Here is a 20,862-nt window from a genome sequence, read left to right on the forward strand (position 1 = left end):
GCACTGGTGTGTGTGTGTGTGTATGAACACGAGCTACTTGAAAGCTATCTTCTTAATCTGTCTCATACATAACAAGGCCATTGTCAACTGTACATTTTTATTGAGGTAACATACAACTTTCTTATTTGCACAGTAGAACCCCATTTACTTTTATTTTAACATTATTATTAACCTAGCTTGATGTGTATAAGAATACGCACCTTTCCACAGGGCTTAGTTATTTCAAGAGAACCAATAATTAATTATTAGTCCTTTTATGAATTGATTCAATATTAAAATTTCAATGAATTATTAAAAGAGATCCCTTGGAATTAGAAAGTAAGATCATATTCCCCTCTGTGAAGAAAAGAAGAGGCTTGAAATGCTTGCATATTGCTGGCATAAGTATGGTGCTTTTACATGAGAATTCTAAAATTAAATGAATATTTCTAGACCTTTTCTGAAGAAATGAAACAATTACTATTTTTTCATCCAACATATTTAAGGTTCTATAATGTATTTGCCTTAGCTATAAGCACATAGGATATATAGAAACATGTTTAAGGGCCACTATCTAAAAATCTTTAACTCTTTAGTGGATTTTGTACTTAATACATGCTAATTTTTTATTCTATGCCTACAAGACATCTGTCTTCCCCAAACTATCCTATACCTGCTAGGTTTATTCCATAATTTCATAAATATACAGCTATTTACATTCTCTTGCTATCTTGCCTTAGCTTTTCACCATAGTTCTCTTTTCTTGAAATGTGTACTTTCAATTCTAAATAATTCAAGAGAAACATTTCTAGGCAGAGGGTGTCAGTAGTAATTCATTCCATGAAAATTCAGCTGTCCTGCATTGTGACCCTATGTTTCCATATTTAAGGAGCTTTTCATAATGACTCAAAATTATTTTTGGAGGAGACAACCTTGACTGCTTGTATTTTAAAGCCAACATTTCCACAACATACTGACATTATGAATACAGGATGGACGTTTCACTTTATTGGTGATGGCTGTTATTTGAAGCTATCCAAGATTTAATACACCTGGAATCCACTTCATCTCTTTGACTTTATTCTTTCTGCACACTAAGCCTTACCATTTATTTAGATGGCAAGTAACACTATTATTGCTAAGAATCAGGTCCTGTTCTCAAGAACTGTGTCAACCATGGTGGCTAAAATGCCCTGTAGCATTTTGGAGGGTTTCTTACACTGATTTAACTCTCATCCATGGATATAAAACTAGGATTCTGATAGTAATTTACAGTTATTAAAAAGAGCACATGTTGGAAAAGAAACTAAAGATTATTTTTAAGAAAAAAATTGTAGAGAAAAATTACCTTTGCTCCATTTGGAGCATTTTCTGTTTTCTTTTCTACTCCTTTTAAAAACTCTGTGGCAAATTTCTAGACTCCCTGAAATGGGACCCAAGAGTGACACAGTCGAATAGTCCCCACTTGATTACAGCATGTTCTTTTTATGTTAAATGGCTGGCAATGCCACTAAGCATTGTGCCTTGTGTTATGAACACAGCTGGATCTGAAGCTAAAATACTGGGTCCCCAGGCAGCTGGTAATTTCATCCTAAATTGAGGCAGCTAAACAATAATGAATAATGTGTCCATGGTTTGATCTGCCTTGCATGAAAGACCAGGGCTGTTTGCTCTACAATGGAACACTCAGCAAGATTCTAACAGTCTTTTCTTAACCAAAGCTTCCCTTCCAGCTTTCTAGACTATGGAAGGAAAACCACCAAGAAAGAATCTGTTTTCCTAGTAGTGGGATCTTGGAAATAATTTTACAATGTAATTTTTAAATGCTAGTGGGATAAGGAAAGCCAGAAACTCTGTGGAGAGTGATGCTATTTAAGTATCCATGTATTTAGCTGGGTTTCTCTATTTTATATTTTTAATTTATTATGGCACATATGAATATATGAATTTCTATAATCTCAGGATATTTTCCCTGGGCATACTGAGTGGACAAGCCTTCCAAGCAATGATGGTATTCTCAAGGGTTCACTGCAGGAAATAAAACACTATACTTAGTTGGCTTGAAAGCAAGGGATCCCTATAGCAAATCATTAATACAGCTCTAAGAATCAGAAGACCAAAAAAATAGGAGTATCTACCTAAGAGTAGGTATCATTCTCACACATACACATATGATCCTTTCTTCTAATATGTCATTACAAAGATCCCCTTAACATGGTTCTTTTTCATGCTGAGTCTGCAGTTGGCAGCATCCTAAAATTTTATCTGTCATCATGGGACAAGTCCAAGAAAGCACTCATAAAACTGAAAGCACAGAACGGGGAATGCAAACATGACATTTTTATTTTATATATAAAGCAGTTTTATCAGTTTTAGTATATATTAAGTGTCATATTCCATGATCAACTTACAGCTATATAAACATATGCAACTTACATTAACCCTACCATGCCTAAGTGTGTCAGGCAGCTGTCTGTCACCATAATAAACCACCCAACACGATCACCTTGGAATGAGAGAAAGGCTATTGCTCACAATTTTGGAAGTTCCTGTCCATGATCTGTCAATCTCACTGCTTTTAGACCTATGAGGACCCCCTAGAAAGCTGTTGTTGGCAAATAGCCATACAGTATTTGTAAAACTCTCTGCTGCTTCTCTCTGAGGTTCCCATTCATGACGTCAGTGTTATTGTGGCTTGGCTTTGGCCTAGTCATGTACAGATGTCATTGAATAGTAACTAGAGATTTTCCTGACGCTGAGGTTCTAGAGATGGAGCCAGAAAGCCAGTAGTCTCAAGATCTTCAAGGAGGAAAGTACTGGATGATATCTGACCTTGGTGCCTGTCCACGAATCTCATCAATGAACTTCCTCTGCCTCCTTTTCCACTCTTCCTTTTCCCTTCCACCAATGTTTTGTACTCCCTTTGACTCCATAGGGAGTTTGCAATGTTGTTTCAGGACACTCAGTCACTCTAGGAAACTCAGAGCTGCAAGTCAGTGCCCTCTGCTTCCAAAAGTCCTCAAAGCTGTTTATTTGGTGTTTAGAACTGGTCAGAGCAGCCCGACTTTTCTCTATTCTCATATTTCATGCCCCCTAATTTCAGAAGTGTAGGATCTCTACAAGCTCATCTCCTGGCTTAGTGGTAGGGTGGAACTCAGAAGGGAGGCTGTACATCAGAAATTTTGCTAAGCTTTTCAAATCTCTATTTTAACTTCTTTTTTTTTTTTCATTTGGAGAATTCTTCTAGTGTCTATGGTGTGGTGAAAACAGCAGAGAGAAGGAAATAATTTGTTTTAGCATTCAAATTGCTTCATTCTTTTACATGCCAAATGGCTTTGCTCCAAAACTTATATACCTGGCCTGTAGAATCTTGATTTTATAGAGCTGATCTGACAACTTTTAGGCCATGAGGGTGAACATCAATCTATGCTGTGTAGTCAAAAAATTAATATGCAGGGTCATGAATAAAACTAATCTACCACAGGTGCCAAAGATTTAGCTCAGTTGTTCCACCACCTGCTTCGCAAGCACAAGGCTCTGAGTTCGATCCCCAGTCTCAAAAGTAACAACAACAACAACAACAAAAACAAAAACAAAAAGCTATTTCACCACAGAAGAATTGATCCAATCAATAAAGAGCAGAGTGGGAAAGAAGGATTTGCATACTCTTTTACCTACTACAGAAACATTTATAAAATGTCCCAAGTTTCTACAAACAGCCATTGTAAGCTTCATTCAAAGATCTACGTGGGTTTTGTCCAATTTCTAGTCTTTACATACATATTAATCATGCAGACAAAGCATAATTTAACAAATATCATAGCCGCAAAAGTGGTAGTTGTGGCAAAATTATGAGAACATTCTTTAGACTAGAATCCATGAGGTACTTTATTGCTGCTTTTTCATTCATTTCAAAAATATTTAGAAGAAAGAAAGAAAGGATTTTTTTTTTTTGAGACAGGGCCTCACTGTGTAGCTGAGACTGACCTGGAACTCACTATGTAGCCCAGGCTGGTGTCAAACTCACAGTGATGCTCCTGCCTGAGCCTCCTGAGTTCTGGGATTACAGGCATGTGCCACCAGGCCCGGCCAGAAATTTCTGTTGTTGATAGATAAGTAAAGAAAATAAACTGGATGATAAGACCGACATGAAAGAAACTTCACATGGGCAGGTAAGAGAAGTGTCCAGAGAGACAGCATCCAGGTGGCTCTTCAGATGCTTTTGAGGAAGATGTTTTTGTAACAAGCTGGTAAAAACATTTCCAGCAGAACACATTATATAATTCATTCTTCTTAAATCCCAAAGTGTACATCATGATATTTCAACTTCTTTGATGAAGAAAGCTCAACAAAGTTCACAAAATTACCCACATGTGTACAGCTAATAATCAGAACAGCCAGAATTGGAAGACATTCCTGATGGACTCCAGAGCTCTTTGCAATAACAAACTGGCTTTTCCTACAAAAAAACAAGAACAGTTCTTCAACTTAGTCAAATGATGGGAGAAATCATTTACAAGGACTCCACACTTCCCAGTTCACAACCATTTCCTGTGGATTTTTTTCTGATTTAGGGATGAATAATTTATTCACCTCCCTCCTTCATCCAAAGCTCCTCTTAATAAGAAAAGTCAGAAGGTGGGAGTTACTGGAAGAGGAGAAACCAGGAAGTATCTAGGGGCGAGTCAGCCATGATTTTTACTCTCTTTAAGTAAACTTTTCCCACATTTTGAGTATTTTGAGCAGTTCTATGACAGAAGTGGTTTTTAAATTAATTTTCTCTTAGCAGGAGATAGCCAGGTTTTTAATATTTTCAACCACTTCAAAGACCTATTGAGGTCACTTTGAATTCATTTTTTTGTTTTTCCCCTTCCTTTCCATCCAAAATAACATGGAGTCTTAACAAGACTTGGAAGCAATTTTGATATCGGAAACTAAGGGATGGCTCTACTTTTAATAAGTTTTAATATCAGGGTATCAGAGGCACTCTTGGTGCTATGGCTAGAGATGACAGCTTTATTATCCTTTTCTCTGAAACTGATAAATTGGTTCAGGCTAAGGGCAGCCTTTTTAGCTGCCACGAGGAAAAGAAAAAGGCAAGAAAAAAGAAACTAACTGTCATTAGAGTTATTTAAAGCTCTATAGAAAATTCTAATAGAACATTTCATAGGGTAATTGTCACTGAGTGTTGAATCCTGGATATTTGCCAAGTGCAAAGGGACATTTTAATGGGGTGTGTGTTTGTGTGTGTGTCTGTCTGTTTGTATATGTGTGTAGATTTGAGGGAAGAGAAATGAAGAGAAAACATTTATGTCTGGGCTCTGTCTGACTTTGACTCTTCAATAATATCATTATTGGACAAATCATGCATTAATATACAGTAGGGCCAGTCCACTATTTACAGTAGCCCTAGTTTTTATTACAGTCATGGATGATTAAGAACTACAGCAAAACAAAGCTCCATAATAGTATTTTAGCAGTCATGGCATTTAATTACTCTTTTATTAATTTTTTCAAGTTTTATCAAAGTATAATTGCAAAAACAATGATATATATTTAGACTGCATAAAGTAATGCTTTGAAATACATATATATATGCAGAAATAATCATTGTAACCAAGCTATTTAACATATCCATCATATCATATAATTACATTTTAAATTTTTTTCTTTGGTGGTTAAGAACATTTCAGATCTTCTTTCTTAATAATTTCAAGTCTGAGGGCCGGGGATGTAGTTCAGTGACATTATGCCTGCCTGAGTTCAACTGCCAGTACACCAGATTTATAGAACTACTCTATCTTGCTCAGCTCAGAATGTGTCCTTAGGACAACATCTTCCCAATCCCATCTCCATTTCAAATCTCTGGAAAGCACTATTTTACTCTCTGCTTCTATGAGTTTAACTTTCAGTGATCCTGCATATACGGCATCATACAGCCTTGCAAATAATGAGCAAGTGGATTTGTCCCCAGGATGCAAGGATGGTTCAATACAGGCAAATCAACATGATACTAAAACTTAACAGAATGAAAGGTTAAAAAAAAATTATTATTTTTTCAATATACATGTGATGAAATTTCCCATACATTTATGGCACAAAACTCTCAACAAGTTAGGTGCAGAAATAATGCATCTCAACATGATATTATAAAGACTTAGATGACTGGCCTGCAGCATCATACATCATACATCTTGTGTGAACTGGCAGTTAACAACAAAAGAAAGATCATTTGTATCCTCTATTTCAGCTCCCACTTCCTGATTTCAGAATTAGGGAATTATCTGTGAAAGACTTCTATTTGATCTCAAGACAAGAAAGCATGCATTTTCTTATGCTCACATTCCTACATACAGGTGCTTTTTTAGGCTGTACTAAAAACTGGGAAGACTGGGAAGGTGCTGGCATATTCTTGTCCATTAATGTTTTCTTTAATTCTACTACTTCTCATTATTACAAATCATTTGTGGAATTTTTTTCCAGGTAAGGTAATTTTGTCCTTAAGTGGGAGATATTGGAATTAAAAAGGCTTTTAAATTGTATAGCTTATTTGGTCACAGGCAAAGAACTGAGGCCTGGGGAGATATAATAAAGATAGGAAGAAGTTGGTTAAAGACCCAAAATTGAATTTTAGTTCTGTCAAGCCACCTGATGATTTTCTCACTAAAACACGGTGCATGCTCTAGTGGAACAGAAAGTTTTAACTTTTAATTTTCTCCAGTGTTCTCCTCAGTACCTTCACAGATTTGCACAAAGAGTCCTACATCCACTGTGAAGCCCTCAGTTGTCATTTTGATTAGGTATTTATTAAGATATAGCTATTTGTTGTTTCAAAATATATTTGTGGATATCAGATTATAGAAAAATTATGAGCTCTGAAGTCTGATGCACTGCAATTGGGCTGTCTGCTTCGTGAATGTCTGCTGCTCTGGGAGAATTAGTTTATCTCCTTGAACACAGGTTCTCCGGTAGGAAAGGGCAGCCACAACCTCAGGACAAAGTATTCCACCTCAAAAGCTCCCTATGTTTCACCTCGGCTGTGGTGGTGATCTTACGCCCTGATGCTCAATCTTCATTTTTCCTTGTAGTGAAGGCTGGTTTCATATTTGAACCCCTGTTTGAAGAATGTGGAATATGAAGAAAGCACGATAAACCACTATAGGGAGTCAATAGGCATTGCTGGCCCACTGTGTTCCAGCACAGTTTGCTCACCCTGTGGAAGCACTGGTCTGGCCCAGCACAGTTGGTAAAGTGCCTCTTGTCTTAGCCCTGGCAGACCCTGCCCTAAGGCTGTTCCTGAAAATATAGAGGCACTGCTGCCATGCTCAAATCAAAGTGAACAGTGTTAAGCAGTGGACCCACGAGATATTCCCACACAAAAGTTATCAAGCCATTGACACATTCATAGCAAATTTCCATTTCATGTTTTTCATTTGAATGGAAAAAATCTCCAGTGCAGATGAACCTCTAGTAGAATAAGATGCTCAGAAGAGATCTCCAAATCCATTAAAAAAAACTCCTTTTATTGAATCTTTTAATGTTGGGAGTGTAAATACTATTCAGCAACACAAATGAGTTGGAAACCTGGTATAGTTTTCTTTTGTATTTTCTTTTCAGTCACGATTGTCAGTCATATTGATGGATGTCAGGCCGTCTATGGACATAACCCTGCATATTTGAGTAAATTTGGGTTTCTGTCTGACTGGGTATATTATTTAAACTACATAATCTGTAGCAGCCTGACAGAGAGGAGCATGTTACACCAAGCACTGTGCATTCCAGCCTGTAAATATTTGACATTGGTCATAAAGGTTGACAGAGCAGTTCAATCAATTAAACAAACAAGTGACCAAGGTACTATTGGCTGGGAGCACAATGTTTCAGGAAATTTAGGTGTTGGAGTGCATGCATAAAATAATTTCCAAGTTGCTCTTTCCTTACCAGTTTTGTGCTTAACATAAGAGCTTAGTATAATCTGTTTAATACACTACCATGTTCTGTAGACCTAATAGATCTTTACTTTAAGTCTTTCTAAAGCTATAATATACTGACAGCCTTATATTGTATCTTAGTTGCCTTGTTTAATGACTAGCCTGTCCCTTGTTGATGCTTGAACAGACCCATTTCTTCTGTCATTTTAGTTCTTTTTGTCACAACTATTAGTTGATTTTTCTCTACCCAAAAACACTGAGCCCAAAACTTTTTCATTTTGTTTGTCTTGACTACTTCAGTGGACACGATCACATCATGAGTGACATCAACCAGGTTGGCAGCAAAATACACATGCGTAGGAGAGAGAAGGGTCTTAGTTTCATTTATCCCATCCCTTCTCCTCTGTAGAATTATGGCATAGGTCTTAAACTAGCATTTTGACCGTTTATATCAGTAAATTTTAAAAACATCTCATTATTTTATGCACGGGTTTCACAACCCATTTTATATGTTCCTTAAAGTAATATTATCTGAAACTCACTTGAGGAGGAGAGGAGTTGCTAATGATTTAGTTTTCATTCAAAACAAATCCACTATTTTATGTTGTGGAAATAAAACTAATATTTCTTTAACCTGTAGAGCATAGGAAAATGAGTGTTACCGTGTGACTTTTTGAGTATTTACCACAAAAGTAATATAGCTTCCGTCTGGTTCTCTTGGGACAGTACTCACTCTTAGGACGATCCTATAGAATCCGTCACGTGTGGTATAGTCACACCGAGATGTCACATGCAGCCGCTGTCCGTGTGCGTGAGTTATCCTGGATGTGAAGCCCAGACACTTTCCAGCTGAAAGGAGCCTGCTCCGGCATCTGCGAACACACTACCAGAGGACTCAGCAGAAAACTATATACATGGCGCGGTGAAAAAAGAGAATGAGCTTCATTTATCCTATCCCTTCTGCTCCGCAGAAGACGATGTAAATCTTTAAATTAGCATTTGACCACATATAACAGTTTGTGTATCAGCTCAAATTATGATGAGCTCCTTTTTCAAATGCCTAGGTTATACACATAAGGACAGATGATGGAAGAAGGCGTTCTCATTAAGAAAGCTTGTTTGATCACACAAAATTTCTACTAAGCAAGTTAAGTTTGAGCTAAATATTTTTAAAAACACATAAAGAGTAAATATACTCTTTGTAGTTTGATTCATTATATATTCATTAGTATTTATTTTACTTTATTCTACAGCTAGTCTTTTGATACACACCACTATTAACATTAATATTCTGAAGTTCATTTATGAGCTTCCTCTTACCGGTTATATTTTTCTAAAGAAACCTGATGATCCAGTTCTATCTGTGAACATTCTAGCTTCTTTATAGCGTTGGGCATGCCTTCAGTTTTAACACTTTTTTCTTTGATTCATTAGCATACCCATTTTTCATCGTTCTACTCTTTAAAATAGGAGAAAGATAAAGAATGATGACTCTTCCCTCGTAAAGGAATGGCTCTGAGCCTAGATTATGAGAATAAGAGCAGACAAAGAAATCCAGTGGAGGAAGAAATCTACAAAAGATAAGCTAAAGGACAGTGAGAATTTTACTCATTTTTATTGATTCACTATATCTGAGGCCCAACTTTATGCCTTGGACAATATGAAATTCTTTTTAGTTTGGGAGTAGAGGTCAAGAAGAGGAGCGTTGGATGAGAGAAGCAAAGCTTTGATATTTTCTAGAAGTTAGAATGTAAAGTCAGTATTTTCATAAAATATTTTTATATCACAAATATTAGACTCTTTTCTCAGTTATATGATCAACAGATCCATAATAAATATTTGCATGACAATTTTCCATGATACAAAGCCATTTTTCTTCTTCATAAATTAAATGTAAGTAAAGAAAACTGTCACCATCACTGTTAGAAAACGTGGTGTCATCACTCACTTGCGGCACGATGGGACGAGAGTAGTAAAAACGCACCCAAAAGTACAGGTAGATTGCAGGTCTCTGCTTCCCAGTACGGTCACATTAATTGGGACCTTTCTTTTCTTCTTTTACTTCACTCCTTTGCTTGTTTTTTTTTCCTTGTGGTTTTCACTTTCTGGCTGCATTTATTTCGTTTCCTCTGTTCTTTACCTATGCAAAGCCACTAAATGAAACAGAAGACAGTTTTGTTTTGATAATAAGAACTTTTGATAAGCAGAATATACTATAGTATAAACCTGTGAACAAACAATAGAAAGACTGATATATTAATTTGTATCCATCTTCGTTATAACAAAACATTAAGAAGATGAATACGTGAAGGTTTGTTAGCGCACAGCTTTCTCGTCCAGTGGTGGCTCTGCAAAGACCCTTTCCCACTGCACAGCTGCTGTCTCCCATCTCTTCGCTCCATGAGCCACCTCAAGAGCAGTGAAAGTCATGGACACTTCAGAGACCTGGAGCACACTTGGATCATTTTATTCTAGGGACTTCAGTGTTGAGAAAAATACTTTGGGTTTTTTTCCAACAGAAGAAAGAGTAAGAAGGTTCTAACTTTTAGTAGTTTTGCAAATTTTATCATTAATTCTGAGTTTTGATCTAGCTATTCCTAAATAAGAGAATTAGCATATAGATGTATGCGACTTACTTTTCTCTCATTGCAATGCAAAATATCTGACACCCAAAATTAATAGGGAAAAGATTTATTTGTCTTACAGTTTGGAGAGCTTTCAATCCATAATTGGCTGGCTCCAAGGAAGGGGGCAGGGGAGTGACAGTTCATGGCAATGAAAGCAGCTAGGCAACAAGGGAGTTTACCAGTGTCTTTCTGCTCTTCTTATCTTATTCAGACTACCGAGATCAGGGAGGCACCAAACCGACCACTCATGTGTAGTGGTTTAGTGATCACACACCCTTAACCCTAGCATCACACTCTAGATTCACCCGCCTATGACCACATGAGGCTTTGGGGGACATCTAGACCCAAACCACAATAAGAAGTAATCTAAGTTAAGCAACACCAAGTATTTTCAACGGGGAGGTAATTTTCAATGAAACTTATTATTTAATGAGTGAGAGCTTGGTCTTTAAGCAACAAGAAAGAGCTTAGATCACTGACATTAAATGTTTCATTCTGAGTTATATTTTTAGGGGAAAATACAGTTCAACAGTGTTCCTTTCCCCTCTAATTATCAGATGCCTGTACACATAAATGTCTTCTGTTTTACTTAGCACAAAAAGTTTGAAGTTTCCAAAAAGCTTCTCAAAAGACAAAAGGAAAAGAAAAATGATGATGAAAACAAAATATTAATGGTATGAAAATGTATGAAAAGTATTATATATATGTATATGTATATATATATATATGTATATGTATAAGTATATATATATATATATATATATATATACACACATATACATATATTCATGTTTCTGATACTTCCTTAGTTAGTTGTAGCCAGAGATGGACGGAACTAAGTTTTAGGGTATGGCAGAGTGGTATTAAAAACACTAACACACACACACACATACATGTGCACACATACCTCAGATAATAGATGTACATTATGTGCTCTTATTTGTTGGTTGCCAGGCCATTTGCACATTTCAGGAGTTATGTTTGAGTCTACAGCACCAAAACTATTTCTTAGTGTCTTGAGTTGTTCATATGAATCTCTTCTATTTAGCCTGCTAGTTAGCTCTGGGATCTAAGCTGAGAAAAATTGTAATAAAAAAATGACTTCCTTCTATAAATGTTTATTCACCTATATACAGAGAGACTAAGCTTTTCCTGGCATAGTTCCAATACTTAGAAAGCATGAAAATCCCAAAGGGGAGCATTATGTGTCCAGTTTGATGAGCAGGAAGGAGTGGAGGGTGCTATTTTAACAAGTGACAACTCCAAGATCACAGGCTGACTACGAAGGTGGAATACAACAGCACACAGAATTACGCTTACTGAACTATAAAGCAATATAAGAAGCCACTTTAAGTTTAAAAGAAGACACTTTTACTTAGCTTTAAAGTGACTTGTATGTGAAGAAGAAATTGTGTTCAGGAGATGGACGATAGCTGTTTCCCCTCAGGCACTTCTTGGTGTTCAGGGTCTTCCTTGTTCGTTTGTCCTCTGATGGGTTTCATTTCCAGGTGATCATCTTCAGTGCTTACTAATATTTACCCCTGGGGGGTGTTCACAATGTGATTCCACAGGCAGGACAAAGATGCTGTCCACTGAGACAGGAAGGCCTCTCAACCAGGCCCTTGTTCTTGGCACATGTGGGTTGGGCATTGTGGAACAGAGAGCAGTGGACAGATCAATGACTCTCTGGTAGGGATTCACTCTTCACGGGGCGTAATGACTAACGAAGACAGATGTCTGAAATATCAGCTAATGTGACATTAATGCAGCATGTATATGTCCAGTTTTACATTTTCAGAGTGGAAAGAGAAAAATCTAAGCAATGTCCATAGGAGAACTAATGTTTTCACTCTTTTTAGGCAATTTTATTTTGACTCGCCCTGTATACCTCAAAACCCTATTGCTTTATCACAATGTTTTTAGGACCTTGGTAATTTTATTCACATTCATATGAAAGAAATATGAAACGTTTGACATTAAGACTTTAGTTGTGTTTAAAATCCCCAGTACCAGGAACAGTAGAATAACTATGTGTCACCAATGTTGCCTCTGCTCTTATTTTTAAAACTTATTTCATATTTATAATTGACAAATAAATATTGTATATGTTTGTGGGTTTCAGTGTGAGGCTTTGATATATGTCTATCTTATGAATGATTAAATCAAAGTACCTTGAGGGAGTAAATATTATAAATTGGAATAATATTTGTTTTGTGTTTTCCTGAACTTTAGGCAAAAATATTCATTTCCTAGATTTTCTTCTATGTAGTTTGCTGAGTATAATTTATGCTTAGCCACAGTTTTGGCTTTTATGAGATTTGGAGGGTGGAAGGTAAGCAGTCTTCTTTCTTGCTGCTTCTGTGACTGTGCAGGTGGGCTGTCAGGCGTGTACCTGTATTGGTAGAAATGTTAGTGTCATTTAGCCACTAGTTTAATGAGCTTCTAGAAAGCAGGTATAAAATTTCTGCAGGTATGACTCATCGGAAGTATAACTAAGTTCATAAGTTTTCTAATAATTTTAGTGGTTGTGGTTACTTCCTTGCTAGAGCATTTTCTAGAAAATTACTTTTTCATACTGAGTGCAGAATGAACAAGTAGCCAGGTTCTTCTGTGTGTGTTTTGGATTCTGACTTCAATTATCCAGCAGAATCAATTTTCTTAGCCCTATCAGCATAACCTGTATGACAACATATACAGCTCAAGCTACTTTAGACTCTCTTCTCTAAAACCAAACCTTGATCAAGCTTTCATGTAGGAGAATAAAAGAAGCAGGAATTTTGGTGATCCAAAGCAGTTAGGCATGATTCAAGATGAAGCAGTTAAAAAAAATGATCCATTGGTTCAGCAGTAGCTTATTTTATTTAAATATGTGTATACATTTTCACCTTCAGGTACTACACACACACACACACACACACACACACACACACATACACACACACATATACAGGATTATATATGTATATATTTTATATATATATATATATCAGATAGACAGAGAGAGAATTCCTGAAGGTGAAAATGTAGTGGGGAAATGGCTGCTTCTGAGGATAATTATTGTACACTATCAACTGAATTCTAAATTCAGGAACAGACTGCATTAATGGGATTGTGACGGAGTTTCAAAGGAAGCAAGTGATAAGTTCATGATTGTAAATTCTCAACAGAAACTATTTACAGGAAGTAGCAAAAATTGCTACAGGCTGTCCCAAAATATTTTTTATCTCTTCTGTCCTCAGGAAAGACTTCTATTTAAATCAGAAGCCAATCAGATTCAAGTGCTGTTGAGTTACCGAACATTCACGTGTGTAGACTGACTAGCTCTTCTAAGTGAAAGTTGATGGTGTTAGGAAAAGAGCTGGACTCTTCGAATTCACCTGAGAACATGCAAATAAGTTGGGGTCATTTCAGTCTTGAAACCTTGTGAAGATGCAACCGCCAGCAGAAGCCGTTCCTCTTCCGGTTGGAAAGGACTAGCCCTACCTGCCTTCATCCTGAAAGTGACTGTTCTGAAAGCTTTTCCTATGAAAGGAAGACATTTCCCCTGATGCCTCACTCTGCTTGCCACCTCTCAGACTCATAGTTTGCAGTGGTCTAAAGGCCAATAATGAAATTTGACCTTGCAGAATAGTTACAAATCCAAATATCACAGCACTGTGCTAAGTTATATCAGCGAAACTTAGGGAACCTGTGTGGAAATTGATTTTGTTGGTCCCATAGCACTTGAGAAGGAACAGAAGTTGATATTGAGCCAAGTTTAGGAAAATTTCATCAGATTCTGCATTGAAAGCACGAAGTTGTGTCAGGGAGAGAAGCTGAAATAGCCACGCAGCTAGTGGAATATGTAGACTAAGGACAGACCATGTTAGGTAAAGTTGAGGTGCCAGGAACTTCTATGTGTAATGTAAAGTAAGAAATCTAAATGTTATAGGAAAAGTGAGGGTGTGTTTATATGTAGTCTAGAGCTGAAGTCATAAATACACCTTGGAAGATGGAGAGCAAAATCTCTTCACTAAGGCTGAGAAGCACATTCATTTAAAGAGAGCCACCATTCTTTAAAAAAAAAAAAAAAAAGGAACTGCAATGTCTCTGCTCTGCTCTAGGAAGCAACACTGAAGGCAGGAGATACTCTGCTCCAGGATGTGTCCTGACTGGGGTGGGTTTGACCAGGTCTTGCAGCCCTCCAAGCCCTACAGAGCACTTCACCACCACAGCTCTGGTATGAAGAGGCTACCTTGGAAGCTCAGCACCTGCATTTGAGATGGATTCCAGAGTTATTCATCTGCTGGGAAAAGCACCCATGCTATTTGCAGCAACAATGCTATCATAGCAGAGACATTATGACCCCAAATCCTCCTTTTAGGCTGATCCAAGCATCCTGTGAATATTTCTCATGAAGTCTGCATGTAGCAGAAAAGTAAATTTTCAACTTTGTGTCTTTGACCATGAACTAAACTCTATGGATTAAGAGCATCAGTTTGGTCCATTTATCAGACTCAAGGCAGAAGAGTTCAGGTGAAAAATACTGCCTCAAATTAAATTAATTGTAGGTCCTGAAAACCAAGGATTCTGCAAACCAAGTCCTTGTTACTTCTTTGTTTATTGAATGCACAGTCTAAACGAGCTCCTAGCATTCTTCCCAAGGGCTTGTGAATCACAGGGTAAGAAAGATAGGGATAGGAAGAAGTCAGTGGGAGTTTCAAATACGAATGCTAGAATTAAACACTACGAAAGTAGCACTTCCATATTTGTAGACAAATAGCAAAGATTAGAGCCAGAGTCTAATATTTGAAAAATTTCAATTAATGATTCTTGACACAATTACATGTCAACTTTCTTTCGGATTCAGTATAAAACAGAAAAGGGCAGTAGATTTCACAAATTTTATTGAGTAGTTAAAAAACTATATGGCTGTTCCACTTCTTTTCTTTTTATTACAGTTAACAAAACATTCCCTATTTCTAGAACGCAGATATTGAACTCACTCCCCTCTCTTCAGTTTGTTCAATTATCAGAGAACATTGCAGTCCAGTTCCATCTGGCACACAGAGTCAGAGGGGCATTATCATTGCCTTATCAGAAGACTGCATGAGCTCTGGCTCTCTTTGCTGATTTAATCTACAAAAAGTTCACATGACCTCAACATCTCACAGGATGTCCCATTTGCTTGGTATCTTGATGGCATCATACCAATGATCAAGAATCAGAACCTCTATGTTTGCCAGAATGTGGGAGATAAACCCTCTACATATTCAGGATTTTACCTCATTGGTAGCACTAGTGGGGACTGAAGGCTTTGGTGGTTAATAACATTTTGGCATTATATCACCCACCAGAGTGAAAGAAAAGCTGCCGTGTCTTGTTACATCAATACCTTAAAAGAAGAGCAGTACTCAGGGGAACTTCTTTGAACTTTGAAAGAAAACATTTCATATTGATTTATTGAGAAACCAAATCATAGAGTTATTACCTTTGGTGAGACTCTTGATCCAGCATCAGTTGAGTATCTGGATTACACTTCAAGTCAAAACTCTGTACCACTTGACAGTACACGAAGTACATCCTGAAATTCTACTAGAGAAGGATGCTAAGTGAAGTCTATAACAGTAACTCATGGAAGAACCGCAGCCCACATTGTTAGGGTTCAGAACACAACAAACTCTTTGACAGTTAATATTTCATTCTTTGAGAAACAGATTTTGCTTGTTATTGGATGGGCAAAACAAAAGGGAACAGGAGAATGTTTCATGCAGAGAAATGATCATGAGCAAAAAATAAAGGCAAAAATATATGTGGAGTTCTGTGGAAAATAAACCTTTTTAGATTGGAACACAGCGTTCAGCATGCAAGTAGATTTATTAACTGGGGAAAAATTCTTTTAGCTGTATTACTGAAAATGTGTCTAAATGAATTTAAACTAGTTTGACTCACTCCTGGCTTTAAATTCTATAGCCAGGATTTTTTTTTTAACTTTGGGCAGGACAAGCTGTTCTAGCAGAAGCCATGCCTAGGCACTAAGAGATTCAGTTCACAGCTTGACACAGCTGGAAATGACTCTGTGCTGAAATCAACTCTGCGTCCAGCAGTGGCTTAGAAAACAATATACAGTGCAGAGCATTTGAGCTCATCATAAACTGACAGTCTCCTAAAGAAGTTTCCTACCGAAAGCATTGCTCTTTGCATTTGGAAATACAGATGCATATGGATGTGTGAACACACACACAAAGTTTTAAGACAAATTTGAATATTATTGAACACTTTTAATAAATGCTATGTTGCAACAGACCAAATAGTCTGTGACCGTAATAACTGTTTTTAAGTATGCTATGTCATTTGGGATTTGAGTTCTTGGCAGGTGAAATATAAAATATTCATTTTCTTATTCATTGTTTTTCTGGCTCCAGAATAAAATTTTCAATAATGGATTTTTTTCATGCACGAACCTAAACTCTCAGTAGGGAAAGAGAAACTTTTTCCAACCTCTCTTTCCTTTTCATTTTATGGGCAGTACAGTAATGGATGAGCTGACTATAAACTCAGTTTACATTAATGAATGGGCTGAGCATGCCTCAGGTGCCCAACTTCACTGGTCTTTTTCACATTATGTACCCAAGAGAATATTGCCTAACTGTACTGGATATAAAAATACGCACATGCAGTTTGAGTATTCCTTCTCTGAAATCCTTGTGACCAGAATTGCTTCAGATTTCTATCAAATATTGATAGATAGATAGATAAATAGATAGATGATAGAAAGAGAAATATTCTGTAGCTGGTACCCAGATCTAAACATAAAATAATTCACTAATGCATCGTATATACCTGATACATATAATCAAAATGTAATTTTATACAATACTTTAAACAATTATGTGTGTTCTGTGGCCTATCACATCAAGTTAAGCATGGAATTTTCTACTCACTAACATCACATTAGTGTTAAAATGTTTCAATTTATGAAAAATTTAAGATTTCAAATTTTGGATGAGAGACGTTGGACATATTCATATACACACACCCAGAGTGCACACTCACACACATGCACACACATGCACTGTTTCATATATTCACACAAGCAGCGTGCACACACACACAGACTGTTTCATATCTACACACACAGTAAGTATACTGTATGCACAATGCATATATAATATATAGATGTGCAATGTACACATGTGTGTATAGAATACATAATGTGTATATTTAATCTCCAACTATATAAGCTGTTTCACAAAATTCCCAAAGCATCATTTAAAAAATAGGTTTGTTCCATTTTTATTGCTTTCCTCTCTAATTTTTCAGGAGATTAAACATATCATTGACACCCTTAACAAAGACTTTGCTAAGAGTGTCACTGTCAAGAGCAGGCAACCATGTACCATCAGACTAGGAGACCCATGTAGGTCTGTGAGATGATCCGATCAGCTCTCAGCCTTCTCCAGCAACTCCTCCTCTCCTCCAAACTGGAAGTGCCTCATGTAGTATGGCTTTGCTCCTGAAAGAAAGAAAGAAATATGTCTTGCTATATTTTTGGGTCATCCACATAGTTAAGCACCATTTTTTATTATATAGGAATGCAGATCAATTTAATGTTGCTTTTGTTTTCCAAACAATACCTACATAGGGAAAAGAAAAGCACTCAAATTCTCTTTCTTCTGGGTTGGTTTAAGAGATCCTAGAAGTAAAAATATAATTCACAAAATATATTTCTCCTCTTTTGGTGCCAATTCTTCTTCCAAAATCTTATTTTGATGAAATTGATGTCTTTTCCTTGACACATTGTTGGCATTTTAAAACCTTCCAAAGTTTAAACTTGAATTCCCAGCACTATTATAAAAAATGTGTAAAAAATTTTCATTTGAACAATAACAATACTGATTCAGGTCCTCCTTTACAAAATAGTTTTATCACATACCTAAATAGGCATACACGATAACTCCAAAATAAAATCTCAGGATACTAATAAATGTCAAACGGAATCCTTACGGCTACTAGGGGAGGAAGAGGAGGAGCAGAGAGAGATGTTAAAGGGAATTTGAGGAGGGGTTTAAGTAATGATACCATTGTAATTTCCAGATTTTCACTACTTTTGATAGCAAGTATATTGTTACACAAGAAGCCACATTTTTAAAGCTTTAGACCTTGGACATCCATTCTTTTCGATGGGGAGAAACCTCAATGAATATTCTACTTACAACATGTAGCTAAAACTATTGTCTACATCCCAAAATAAATAATCTTTGTAATTTACTGGTTTCAATTTAATTTCAAGTTTTAATTTTGAATTTAAGGACGATTTTTTATCTGAAAGAAATCTGAGCATTACTGTTTCATAACTGTTCTTTGTCTTGTTGAAACAATTTCTGGACAGTTCAGATATTTCTTTGGCTCCCTTTAGAGAATTTAATAATAAAAATATATTTTTTTCTTCCATCACTTTTTCATTCATAATTTAATTTGGTTTGGTGATCATGGGCAATGTGTCTTAAATTTTGAGATAAATATAGATCCACAAAGAGTTTTTAAAATAATAATTTAATAGGGTCCTATGGTGTCCTTTACCTAATGTTCTCCAGTGCTTACATCCTACATAAATACTGTAAAATATCTCAACCAAGAATTTCAGCAGTGTGCTCTAAAAAACTTGTTCAAATTTCCTATTAGAAATATTTCTCAATTGCCATGGGGGTTGGTTCCAAGAGGACCCCATTTTCCATATATAGGAAAATCTGTGAGTGCTCAAATCTCATATATAAAATGATGCAGTATTTGCAAATAATCCATAGATAGCACTCTAAATACTGTAAGCAATTAGATTTTGTATACTTTTCATAAAATATAATGCTACATAAATGTCACTGTATCATTTAGAGAATAATGACCACAAAATATTTATAAGTACAGGTGCAGTGTTTTTCCCCAATGTTTTCTATCTACAGTTAGTGGAATTACATAGATATGGAAGGCTGATTGTATTCTTTTGCATTTCATATGTATTTATTTGAATGTGAGCATGTACAGATATGCATGTAGTTTGAGTCCATTTTAATACATCTATACATTGGTGAAAGCACCACAGTAAAGAATCAAACTTTCCCCTTTCTCTACAACTACTTATAGTTTTAGTTTACCTCTCGCTTCACTCTAGACCCTGTCAATCCTAAATTCTGGCTACCACCACCTAATCTTACTGTCTGTTATTTTCCCATCACTGAGAATGTTATAAAAATTAAATCATGAAAAGACTACAGTGAAATGATGTATTATAATAAAATATGTAGAATAAAATAAAATGGAAAAGTGAAAATAGAAGTAAGAATAAAGACGTAGGCTTTATCAATAAATTCAAATAGTATTGAATAATTTCTTAAGAGAAAAGCATTGTAGGATATATTGACAAAGCCCTGTTGAATGTAAAATCTACAAAATAACAATTCAGAAAGACTAATTAAAAAAAAAAAAAACATAGGCAAAGTAGACCAAGTATGCGACCAAAAAAGGCAATGACTATAATGTTGATAATTGACCAAATAGATCTTAACCCTAAAACTATTAAAGAAGAGGAAGAAGAGGAGTTGTGCATGTCAAATAGCATCATTGATCATAAAAGTATAGCGGCTAGGAGTCTCTATGTATCACACATATCAAATACCCTCAAAGCAATCATAGAAGTCTTTGCTATATCAATGTGTAACATGATTTGAATCAATAAAAATAAATAAGAACATAAAAGTTTTTCACTATAGACTTAAAAAGGTAGACATTATGAATACATACCAACTACCTCCTCCTAGCATTTCTATCTGTTCTTCTTAATTACTGGAAGCTAGTTCAAAATTGAATATAAACTACGTCACAAAGAAAGCCCCAATAATTTGTATAGAGTAGAAATAATATAAATTACATGTCCCAGAATCAGAAATAACAATAAAAAGTCATTGCTGGTTTGAAAATATTTACCTAAAATGCATCTCACCAGGGAATTAAATGCCAAAATGTTAGAGTAATGTTTTTAACTAACACAACAATGATAACAGACAGCAAGACTGGCAGTGCTGTAGATCTTGTTAGTTTGTCGAAGCTGCATGAAATCATAGCAGAAGTGGCCAAAGCAAGCACCTGAAAGGTCCTTTCCATAATGAGGTCATTCAGGCGTGGATAAGTAGAATCATATTTGTTGGTTTTGAATGTTCATTTCCTGAGCTGTTGAGCAATATGGAATTTCGAGTCTGTAAATGTTGTAACTGGCATAAGTCTGAGGCAAAAAATCAGTTAAACAAAATAATGTAGTCTTAAGCAGGGTCTATTCCAGTGGGAATACGTCA

Source organism: Fukomys damarensis, unplaced genomic scaffold (assembly GCF_012274545.1).
Source record: "Fukomys damarensis isolate Sample0158 unplaced genomic scaffold, DMR_v1.0_HiC HiC_scaffold_18, whole genome shotgun sequence".
Lineage (NCBI taxonomy): Eukaryota > Metazoa > Chordata > Mammalia > Rodentia > Bathyergidae > Fukomys > Fukomys damarensis.